General features: G+C 36.6%; 1 protein-coding gene across 1 annotated transcript in view; it reads left to right on the top strand.

Moving 5' to 3' along the window:
- The window catches only part of GALNTL6 (polypeptide N-acetylgalactosaminyltransferase like 6), a 909,229-nt gene that overhangs the window by 125,663 nt on the left and 770,900 nt on the right, over positions 1-12,666 (top strand). The gene's annotated exons all lie outside the window — the stretch shown is intronic.

Here is a 12,666-nt window from a genome sequence, read left to right as displayed (position 1 = left end):
ATTAATTCTAAATGGGCTTGAAGCATGACAAGTATTTTAATCCCTAAAGCTACCATTAGAATATTATACAATGCGTACCTGCATGCTCAGTCACTTCAGTCATGTCCTATTCTTTGTGACCCCATGGGCCGTAGCCTGCCAGCCTCATCTGTCCATGGGATTCTGGAGGCAAGAATCCTGGAGTGGATTGCCATGCCCTCCTGCAGGGGATCTTCTTGATCCAGGGATAGAACCCCTGTCTCAAGCATATTCTGCATTGCAAGGGAATTCTTTTAGAGCTGAGCCACCCCACTGGGAAAGCCCAATATAACATCAGAATCACAGTGGATGCATTGAAGTCAAGTAATAAAAGGTGTAAAAATAATCCAAAGAATGCAGAAAAGGAGAAACATGAAAAGAAACTCAAATACCCAACCCAGAAATAGCAGAATATATATTCTTCTCAAGTGTGCAGGAAACACTCTTCAAGTCAAACCATATCCTGGGTCATAAAACTAAGACTACAAGTTTTAAAATACTGTAGATTTATAGAGTATATTCTCTGATCATAATAAAATTAAATTAAAAATTATCAACAGGAAAATAGGATAGTATTTATACAATTGGAAATTAAAAACAGTTCTAAAAGATCAATGTGTCATAAAAGAAGTGTCAAGTGAAATTAGAAAATATTTTAAATAAAAATTAAATGTTTTTTTCATTTTATACTTAAAGTAGTTCTTAAAGTGAAATAATTCTAATCTATACTTCAGTGTTTTAAAACAGAAAGAAAAAGGGCAATGAATTCATGAGCTAAGCTTTCACCATGAGAATTGGAAAAGAAGAGCAAGGTAAACTCAAAGAGTAAGTTTCTTGTAACTTTAGGATTATCTGTATTTCCTTGCAGTTCTCTCAACTTTCGTTTCACATATTTCTATTTCTAGGTACATAAATATTTGGATTGTTATGTCCTCTTGATAAACTGACCTTTTTATCAAGAAATAAACTTTATATCTTGGTAATATTCTTTGCTTTGAAATCTGTTTTGTTGGCTATTATGAAAGCCACTTTAGCTTTCTTTTTGTTAGTGTTAGCATAGTAGTATATCTTATGTGCATTTACTTTTATATTTTTTGCATATCTGTATTATGAATGAGTCTGTAGGAGGTATCAGAGAGCAATCTGACACTGCCTTTTATGTGCTTGGTCAGACCACTTTAAATTCAATATAGTTTGCATGAAATATTTTTTCCAGCCCTTCCCAATCAAAAAATGGGCCAAAGATCTAAACAGACATTTCTCCAAAGAAGATATACAGATGGCTGACAAACACATGAAAAGATTCTCAACATCACTCATTATCAGAGAAACGCAAATCAAAACCTCAATGAGGTGCCATTACACGCCAGTCAGGATGGCTGCTACCCAAAAGTCTACAAGCAATAAATGCTGGAGAGGGTGTGGAGAAAAGGGAACCCTCTTACACTGTTGGTGGGAATGCAAACTAGTACAGCCACTATGGAGAACAGTGTGGAGATTTCTTAAAAAACTGGAAATAGAACTGCCATATGACCCAGCAATCCCACTTCTGGGCATACACACTGAGGAAACCAGATCTGAAAAGACACGTGCACCCCAATGTTCATCACAGCACTGTTTATAATAGCCAGGACATGGAAGCAACCTAGATGCCCATCAGCAGATGAATGGATAAGGAAGCTGTGGTACCTATACACCATGGAATATTACTCAGCCATTAAAAAGAATTCATTTGAATCAGTTCTAATGAGATGGATGAAACTGGAGCCCATTATACAGAGTGAAGTAAGCCAGAATGATAAACACCAATACAGTATACTAATGCATATATATGGAATTTAGAAAGATGGTAACAATAACCCTATATGCAAGGCAGTAAAAGATACACAGATGTATAGAATAGACTTTTGGACTCTATGGGAGAAGGCGAGGGTGGGATGATCTGAGAGAACAGCATCGAAACATGTATATTATCAAGTGTGAAACAGATCACCAGCCCAGGTTGGATGCATGACACAAGTGCTCGGGGCTGGTGCACTGGGATGACCCAGAGGGATGGGATGGGGAGGGAGGTGGGAGGGGGGTTCAGGATGGGGAACACATGTAAATCCATGGCTGATTCATGTCAATGTATGGCAAAAACCACTACCATATTGTAAAGTAATTAACCTCCAACTAATAAAAATAAATGGGAAAAAAAAGAAAAAAGAAAAAATAAATAAATTCTATATAGTTACTGATACAGTTTGCGGCAATATACAGCACTGCTTTGCTCTTCAAAATATCACTGAAGTAATGCTGAGTTCTTAAAGACCTTTAAGACTTTTCTCTCTTACCTCTGTTTCTGACTTCCTTTGAAATAATTTCAAATTTTGTCATTCTATTTAATCTTTTTTTTTGTGAGAGCATCACAGATATAACTATGCACTGTGTGTATATGTGTGATTCTTTTTTTAATCCAAGTTTTCAAATCAATTCATTTCAGTCTAGCAAATGTTGATTACATTCTTACTATCTATAAGACACATAATTCAAAACCATTCACTTTATTTATGCTTTGTTATTTTAGTGGTTGCATTTATGCTGATGGAATATAACATAACGAATCATGGTCTTCCCTTAAGTAATATTATATGACTTCATTTGCAGTATAAGAACCATACAACAGTATGCATCCATTTTTATACTTCTGACCTTTCTGCTTTTGTTGCCATATATTTTGTTTCAACTTATAAATGTCAAAATATGTTGCTTTTATTTTTCCTATAGACTGATCAATTATCTTTTAAAATGATTTAACTAAAATAGAATAATAACTTTATTATTTGACCACAAAATTCTTTTTTTGTGTAAGTTAAACAGCAGAAATTTATTTTCCCATGATTCTGGATGCTGGAGTCTGAGGTCAAGATGTCAGCAGGTTTAGTTTCTTCTGAGACCTTCTAATGCACATCTCTCTGTGTCCTCACCTGGTCTTCTGTCAAGGTCTGTGTCCAAATTTCTTGTCTCCTAAAAATACCATTCCTGTTGATTTAGTGTTCACCCTAATGACTTCATTATGACTTAACTAGCTCTTTAAAGCCCCTGCCTCTAGATACAGTAAACATTCTGAAATACTGAGACTAAGACATCAGCATATGAATCTAAGGATAATGCAGTGGACTTCGTAACACATTTTTGGTTGTTGATCAGTCACGAGTCCTGTCCGACTCTTTGTGACCTGTAGACTGCAGCATGCCAGGGACCCCTGTACTTCACTGTCTCCCAGAGTTTGCCAAAATTCATGTCCACTGAGTTGGTGGTGCTATCTAACCATCTCATCCTCTACCGCCCCTTCTCCGTTTGTCTTCAAACTTTCCTAGCATCAGGGTCTTTTCCAATGAGTTGACTCTTCACATCAGGTGACCAAAATATTGGAGCTTCAGCATCGGTCCTTCCAATGAATATTCAGGGTTGATTCCTTCAGGATTGATTGATTTGATCTCTTTGTTGTCCAAGGGACTCTCAAGAGTTTTTGCCAGCACCACATTTCAGAAACATCAATTCTTCAGCATTCAGCTTTCTTTATGGTCCAACTCTCACATCCATACATGACTACTGGAAAAACCATAGCTTTGTCAGTAAAGTAATGTCTCTGCTTAATGTGCTGTCTAAGTTGGTCATAGCTTTTCTTCCAAGGAGCAAGCGCCTTTTATTACTTTCATGGCTGCAGTCACCATCTGCAGTGATTTTGGAGCCCAAGAAAATAAAGTCTGTCGCTGTTTCCATTGCTTCCCCAGCTATTTGCCATGAAGTGATGGGACCAGATGCCATGATCTTAGTTTTTTGAAAGTTGAGTTTTAAGTCAGTTTTTTCACCCTCCTCTGTCACTCTCCTCAAGAGACTTTAGTGCCTCTTCATTTTCTGCCATTATAGTGGGATCATCTGCATATCTGAGGCTTCCCCCAGCAATCTTGATTCCAGCTTATGATTCAACCAGCCCAGCATTTCAGACGACATGCTCTGCATATAAGTTAAATAAGCAAGATTACAGTATAACCAAATGAATTTTAGAATCCATTTGTCACAAAAAAAAGACACCTAGGATTTTTATGTGAATTGTGTTGAATCTGTACATTGGGGAATATTGCCATCTTGATATTGTTTTCTGATCCAAATCCTGGGATATGGTCCCATTTATTTAGACGGCTCTCTAATTTCTTTCAATAAATATTTGCAGTTTTCAGCATATGTTTGAACTTGTTTTGTTAAGTGTTTTCCTAAGTAATTTATTCTTCTTCATGGTATTGTAAATAGCACAGTTGTCTTACTTTTATTTTAACCTATTTATTGCTGATCTGTAGAAGTATATTTGATTTTGTATTTTGAGCTTGTATTCTGTAACTTTACTGAGATTGTTTTAATTTGTTTTCATGTATGTTTATGCAAGTGTATGTTTGCATGTGTGTATTGTTTAGAATATATAATGTCATGTCATATGCATGTAGAAATAGTTTTAATTCTTTCCTTCCTGTTTGAATGCCTTTCGTTTCATTATCTGGCCTAATCTCCTTGAGGAGAAGTAGTGGAATGATGTTAAATAAAAGTAACTTACTTATCTTGTTCCTTAGGAGGAAACTGGTCTGTCTTGGAACCTCTGCCATACACTTGAGCTGTATCAGGGTGACGAGTCCAGCACTGCTGGCCTCCCTTTCTGTGGGCATTGTTGGGAAGCGAGCCCTGGCTCTCTTAGTTGCATTTGCTGACATAGAACTTGTGCAACAGAGCTACTTAGTATAAGAGTTGGTGCCATGTGGTGGCCCCTGTAAAGGTGCCCACAAAATTTGTTTATATTGCTATTAATTATTTTAGCTTTGTCTAGATATAGATTTCCACTTATTGTTGTTGTGGTTGTTGTTGTTCTAAAGAGCTTCCTGCAATGTTTACTTTTGTGGAGGTCTCCTTATATATGTAGTGAAAGTGAAAGTTGCTCAGTCCTGTCTGACTCTTTGCGACCCCATGGACTATTCAGTCCTTGGATTCTCCAGGCCAGATTACTGGAGTGAGTAGTCTTTTCTCCAGGGGATCTTCCCAACCCAGGTCTCCTGCATTGCAGACAGATTCTTTACCTGCTGAGCCACAAGGGAAGCCCAAACCTAATTCAATATTTGTATGTTTGAAAAAATTTTATTTTACCTTTGTTTTTTTTTAATGTATTTTCATTGACTAAAGAAAACTAGATTGTTTTTTTCCTCATTTTAAATTATCTTTTCTGTACTCAAAGTGCACCCCCCCCCACTATCTTTCTATCTTGAATTATTTTTAACAAGAAGTCTGCGGTCACTCTTACGGGTTTCCCCCCAACACTTACGTATCTTTTTTAACCCCCTTTGGTTGCTGTTATTTATTTTTTTTAAATTTAATTTCTATTGGGCTATCGTTGCTTTACAGTATTGTGTTAGTTCCTACTGCAAAGACAGCTGAATCAGCTACATGTGAACATATACCCGCCTCCCATGCTTTCTGGATTCCCTTCCCACTCAGGTCACTTCAGAGCGCTGGGCAGAGCTCACTGTGCTACACAGGTTTCATCAGTTACCTGTTTTATGCGTGGTGTCAATACTCTGTGTGTGTGTGTACGCATGTGTGTGCAAGTGTGTGTGCGCGCATGTGTGTGGGGTGTGCATGTGTGGGGGGTGTGTGCGTGTGTGGATGTGTGCGTGCATGTGTGTGCATGTGTGCACATGCGTGTGCACGTGTGTTTTTGTGTGTGTGTGTGTGTGTCAATTCCAAGCTCTTTTTTTTTTCATTTATTTTTGTAAGTTGGAGGCTAATTACTTTACAATATTGTAGTGGTTTTTGCCATTCATTGACATGAATCAGCCATGGATTTACATGTGTTCCCCATCCTGAACCCCCCTCCCATATCCCTCCCAAGCTCTTAATTCATCCCCCCTTTCCCTTCTCCATTTTGTATCAATAAGTTTGTTCTCTACTTCTGTGTCTCTCTGGTTGCTTTCAAGATTGTGTCTTTATCAGTGCTTTTAAAAGCTGAATTATGAGAGATGTTAATGTGACTTTCTTCATGTTTCTTGTGCCCAGATTACATGTACCTTTTTGAAGCTTAGTGCTCCACATTTTCATTAAATCTCAAAAACTTTCAAATCTGTCTTCAAATACTTTCTCTGTCTCCTTTACCTTCTCTTGTTGATACTTTAATTAGACACATATTAGGCCTTTTGAAGTTTTCCACACTACTGATGCTCTGTTCATTTTCTGTTAAGACTTTCTTTTATCCTGTTTTGTTCATTTTGGAGAGTCCTCTTTCCATGTCTTCAAGTTTAGGGATTTGTTCATCCACAATATCTAATCTGCCTTAAATTTTATCTAGTGTAGTTTGCATCTCAGATACTGTAGTTTTAATCTCTAGAAGTTATGTTTGGTTATTTTTAACTTCTTCTGTGTCTTTCAGTATGTTCAAGTATTCCTTTGTCCTCTTGAATGTTTGGAAAACAGTTGTAATAACAAGTTTAATATCATTGCCTATTCTAACATCCTTAATATTTGTGTCAATTTCACTTAGTGATTTTCTGCTTCATTTTCGGTTCCTCTTTTCTTGCTTCTTTGAATGGTTTGTAGTTTTTATTGGTTGTCAGATGTTTGAATTTTATTTTTTAGGGTGTGAAATATTTTGATATTGCTATAAGTATAACTGAGCCTTTTCCCTGTGATACAATGTAGTTACTTAGAAACAGTTTGATACTGCTAAGTATAGCTCTGAAGGTTTCTTTGAACTGGAACTGTTTTTAGGACTAATTCTCCATCCTTTTTAACCCTTTTTCCAATACTCTATGCAATTCTCCTTGAGATACAAGTTTTTTCATCATGCCTGCTGAGAACAAGAATTATTTCATGCCCGCTGAGAACAAGAATTATTTCGTGCCCTATGTGAGTTGCTGATCCCTTTAATCTTTTCTGGTGGTTCATCCCTCAGTTCAAGATTATATCTTTACACACATGTGCTGATTTATACTCTGCTGAAGATTCAAGGGGACTCTGTAGATTGCCTAGGTTTTCTTTCTATACCATTCTTTCCTGCAAACTCTTACATACCTCGATAACTCTAGATTCCTGGCTTCAGAAATTTCTACCACTCAGGGAGATCACTTGGGTAGACCTGAGTTTCTCCTAACTTCTGCCTAGAATTTCACTCTAGAGTATAAGCACAAGGACATGTTTGCTTCCTCTTCCTGAAGAATTTCTATGTTTTTTTGCCAATATCTTGAAAACCATTGTTTCATATTTTTAATATAGTTGTTTAGGTGGTCAAGTGGAAGAATAGGACATCTGTGTTACTCCATTGTGCTTGTACTCAGTCATATCCAACTCTTTGCAACCCCATGGACTGTGGCCCACCAGGTTTCCTTTGTAAGTGGAATTTCCCAAGCAGGAACACTGGAGTGAGTTGCTATTTCCTGTTCCGGGGGATCTTGCAGACTCAGGGATGAAACGCTGGTCCCCTGCATCTCCTGCGTTGTCAGGTGAATTCTTTACCACTGAACCACCTGGGAAGCCCCCCATGTTACTCCATCTTGGTTAAAAGGAGAAATCCCACTGATAACCTTAGCCAGAAATAATATTATCTGGAAGTTGCAAAGCTCTCTGTCTTTATTAAAATATACAAAACTAATAGAGAAATATTAGATATAGGGGACACAATGTCTACTTCTTTCCTTCCCCTACTAGTGTAATCTAGTGGTCCAGATAGCCCACTGGTTCAGTTGTCCAGGCCTTCTTAGAGTCTGTATTCAAATGATAATTTGTCATAAATTTTTGTCATAGGTATTTCTTTATATATATTATTAAATGGCTTACTTCCAGAGGTATTTGTGGGATAATAGACTACATATTTCACAAAAATGTTTGATCTAGTGGCGTAATTGCCTACCTCACTTTAAAATATTACAGTATTTATATAATTTAATGGATTGGATTAATATAAAGATGTCTTAACAAGCCAATCATAGAATGGCATGTCCAAAATATTATGTAATCAGAACTGAAGAGTGTTGGATTCCATTTCTTTGCTCTCTGCTCCCTAGCTATGTGAGTTATAAATATCTTTCAAAAATTTTTAAACTCTTTGTGTCAAGTGCCCCATAATTTTATCACTCTTCACCCAGTACACTGTTTTACCTGTTTGATTGTTAAAATAATTTTTGTTTAACTCTCTAAAACTCTAAATGTCTCAAATTTCAATTAAATGAAGGACTAAACTTGATGATACCTTAAGTGTGGTTGCAGTTCTAAAAATGAGATTGCAACTATGCTTCTGAAGATGGGAAACCTTAAATATATATGATCATATCTTTCTTTTTTGGTCTGTGAGGAAATTGAATCTCTTTAATGTTTCCATGTAATGTAATATAACAGGTAGTTTCCATTTTCCAATTTCCTTTTTTATTTTAAAGAAGGCAGAAGACTAGGATGGTCATGTTTATTCCAAGTATTTCTGGCTGTAATTCTTCTGCACTGTCTATAAAATTGCACTTCTTGGGCCCTCCTGCCATGTGACTAGTGCTGGCCAGTGATTTGTAAGCAGAAGGAACTGTCATTTTAGAGACAGACCATTTAATATTCAGCTTGAGACCCACCACTGTTCTAACTAACCTCTGGCACAGTGATTGACAATGGTCAAAACATTGTGTGGTGCAGTGACCTCAGGCAGAGACTCTCTAGCCAACTAGCGATAAATAGGCAGGAGACACAGAGACAGAATGTTCATTTTTCTGAGCCATTGGGATTGGGAGTTATTTATTACCATACCATACCATACCATACCATAACATAAACATCCTGACTGATCTACTTAATAGAAATAGAAAAAATCCAATAAAATAATAACTTTAAATAAGCTAATGGAATGATCTAAGGAGTAAAATGTTCAAATGCTTTCACTCAAATGTTCTACTCAAATCTTGCAGTCTGAGTGTCTGAATCTATAAAATGGAGGTTTTGCCGTTGTGTCCAAAACTAAATATTCAGCCTTAGGCATGAGAAAGTGTGTTTAGATGATGGTGAGGAAAATATGAAAGCTTTGAGAACCTTAAATGCACATTTACCTAAACACTCACAGTATAAAGGTTGATATTGTTGCATGGACAATAAAATATCTCTTTCAGACAAAAAATAATCACAAATAAGTCAGGTACTTAAATCACATATCTCTAATTCTTTTTAAAAAATGGTTTATTCCTATTTTTTAAAGAACTGCTTTTTGTGAAACCAGTGAAATTGTAAAGATAAATTAATGTAATTATAAAAGAATGGTGGTTAAGTATGTTTATAATAAACAATGTTGTTAAATATATCTTTAAATTGCTCTGTTATTAAATGCCAATAGTGAATATCAGAAAACACATATGCTTTGTTTGCGGAAACAGAATGGTGTGAGAAATATTCTATTTAGTTTTATTTTCATTACTGCGAATGGTTTACAGACTAATTGGGTTTTTAATCAACTTTTAAAAATGCATTTAAGATTTGTCATTTCTTACAAGTAGCTTAAGCATTTATTTCTTTTGTCTCTTTGGTCCATTTAAATTTAAAGATTTGTTTTTCCATTCACTTAGATGAAGTGTTACTTAAAAAGATGTCCTCATTTCTGAGCCATTATTACTCTCCAAGTTAATTTTATGAAAAGGCTTATTTTAAAATAATACAACAATATTAAATGCAATAATGACAGGCATTTTCACCGGTAGTCCTATAAACTTAATACAACAATTTTAAATTATCCCTATTTCTTTATCTAAATTTGCTACCTGTCCATAAACATATAAATTGTGTCTGACTTAATTTTACTTATTTCTTCAACACAGTTCCATATTGCCACATTGTCTTCTCATTTCATAAATTTCCCATTCCCAGTTTGACTTGAAGTTAAATCTAAAACACACAGGTTGCAGATTCTTAATAAAATCCGGGATATGCTTCAATATGTCTAGTAATAATGAGAAGCGGTCATCTGAACAATAGCTTGGCCAATGCAAGGGCTGACTTTGAGAATGAATTCAATTTCCTTTGGAGCAGCTTAAATGCTGGAAGGACTAAATATGATTTAATCAGTTCAGGCACCACCACAAACAGGCTGGCTTTCCTTAGAGTAAAAATCAGATCACCACCCTCATTATTTTTGCCCAAGCTATTACAATCTCTAAACTTTCTTCCTTTCATCTTTGCTGTCTCGGTGCATCATTTACCCACATGTCAGAGGAATCATAAACACTATCCTGTCTTCCCCATCATTAACAGTATGAGAAGTACTTAACATTGACTGCAGGCTAATGTCCAGATTTCTTAGAATCACTTTCAAGATCCTCCATGATCTGTTTTCCACATACAGGCTCGTCTATAAAGACATCCCTAATTCTTTCAGACAAAGTTAGTCATACTTCCCGCAGGCTCTTCCGTGCCTGCGTGCCGTCTATTATGTCCCTTGTCTCATTTGAGCCTAATCATTTTATGTATCTGTCCACTGGTCTGTGAATCCTTAAGGGAGGAAACTAATTTATTCATCTTTTTTATCATGTGTCTCTTACTTTCTTTCACGCAGTTCCTGTCTCTCCTTGTTTCCTAGCATCTTTCACAGAGGACTTGACAGATAAAATAACAACTGTTAAGGCAACGGTGGACTTCCCAGATGATCCAGTGGTTAAGACTTCACCTTCCAATGTAGGGGATGTGGGTTCGACATCTGGTCAGGGAACTAAGATCCCACATTCCTCGTGGCCAAACAACCAAAACATGAAAAAGAAGCAATATGAGAACAAACTCATTTCCACATCAAAAAAAATATTTTTTTAAAAAGCAACAATAACAGCAACATATAATCTGAAAAAACTATTATCCAATATAATACTGTACTGAGTGCTTTGTATGGATTACCTAATTTAATTCTCTTTCACAAATTATGAATAAATTATAATTTTTTTGCTTGTATATTGTTACACATGAGAAAACTAGTCTTATAGAAGTTAAATAACTGACCCATTTTCACACACGTGGCAAAGCCACATTTAAACCTCAGTAGTCTAATGTATAAAATGTGATTTTTCAATATTTGAGGAATAATCATAAGGAGTGAGTTTTCAGTGTGGTCTCATTGAAAAAAATTACAGGCATCTATATAAAGAAGGTAACTTTATTACTAATAATCTACTTATTAGATTAAGGTTATTTTTAATGTAATTTGGGTGCATGCTCAGTCATGTCCAACTCTTTGTGACCCCATGGACTGTAGCCTGCCAGGCTCCTCTGTCCATGGAATTCTCCAGACAAGAATACTCTAGTGAGTTTCCATTTCCTCCTCCAGGGGATGTTCCTGACCCAGGGATCAAACCCAAGTCTTCTGTGCCTCCTACACTGGCAGGCTGATTGTTTCAGATTGGTTTCCCCTAAAGTAGACTCTGAGACACAATCTGACTGAAGTAGTTTTAAAGATATAATCACAGAGTATTCCTGGGTAAGGAGGGTGAAGAGGTAAGACAGGGAAGGGAAATCAGCCAGTCAAAGATCCCCATCCCGATGCTTATCTCTGTGGGCACCTGAGGCTCCATCTTGCTGAAAAACAGTGGAGATGATACAGAAAACACCTCAGAGATGCTTCACCATAGAACAGCTTTTTTCCCAGCTTCATTGGCTGACACTTGCTCTAGGGCATTCATTTGCCACGGAACTTTTGATCTGCCTTATATCAGAGATGAAAGCACTCTGTTGACTGTCTGCTGGTACTTATGGTAAGACCAACTTGGCAAGAACTAGGATGGTGATGCTGTAGAGACGGTGGTGATGCTCTAGCATCAATGCTGGAGCTGTTACTCATCAACTTGTGCTTCTAGTAAATCAGATCTTTATTTAGACTATAGATATTTAGATAGATGTTAAATAGATGGATAGATAGATAGATAGATAGATAGATGGATATTAGATAGAGGGATGATAGATGGATGAATGGATGGATGGATAAATGGGTGAGTGGATAGATGGATAGATACATGGATGATAGATGATAAATAATTAGATAATAGATTATAGGTAATAGACACATAGATGATAGGTAGATACACATACACACATGTGCATACATAGACAGCTAATTGTTACATCATATATCACTACTGTGTTTGTTATTGAACTCAGGTTCAGTTGCTCAAAAGTCAATCATTTGAGAGGCAAGTATGAGTAGACAGGAAAGGTGCTTCAATCAGAAAAGTCAGCAGTCTGAGGAGAAGGTGGATTTGTCCAGAGACCAACTCGGAAGATTCTGCTTGGCCATGACCAGTTTTAAAGGGAGAAATGGGGAAGAATCTCAGTGAATCATCAGAGCACGATGTTGGATTCTGATCATTCTCCATTGCGTGAACATCTCTTCTGATGTTGTCTTGCCTGTGTGATCTGCCTGCAGGATTGCTAAAGGGGCTGCTGGGGTAGAGAGCTAATCATTTTTTACCTACTTTACTCTTCATCTTTACTTCTTTTTATCTAGAAAAACAATCAGCAGGTTAGACAAGGCATACATAGTGTGCATTCAGGAGAGTGTAAGTCAGGAGTTAGGCTGAGTTGCTGAGTGAATCTCGTTCCTAGAATTAAGGTCTTTTTAAAATTATT

This window comes from Cervus canadensis, chromosome 14 (genome assembly GCF_019320065.1).
Source record: "Cervus canadensis isolate Bull #8, Minnesota chromosome 14, ASM1932006v1, whole genome shotgun sequence".
Classification (NCBI taxonomy): Eukaryota; Metazoa; Chordata; class Mammalia; order Artiodactyla; family Cervidae; genus Cervus; species Cervus canadensis.
The sequence above is the reverse complement of the archived record's forward strand: the minus strand, read 5'-3'. Positions and strand labels throughout refer to the sequence as shown.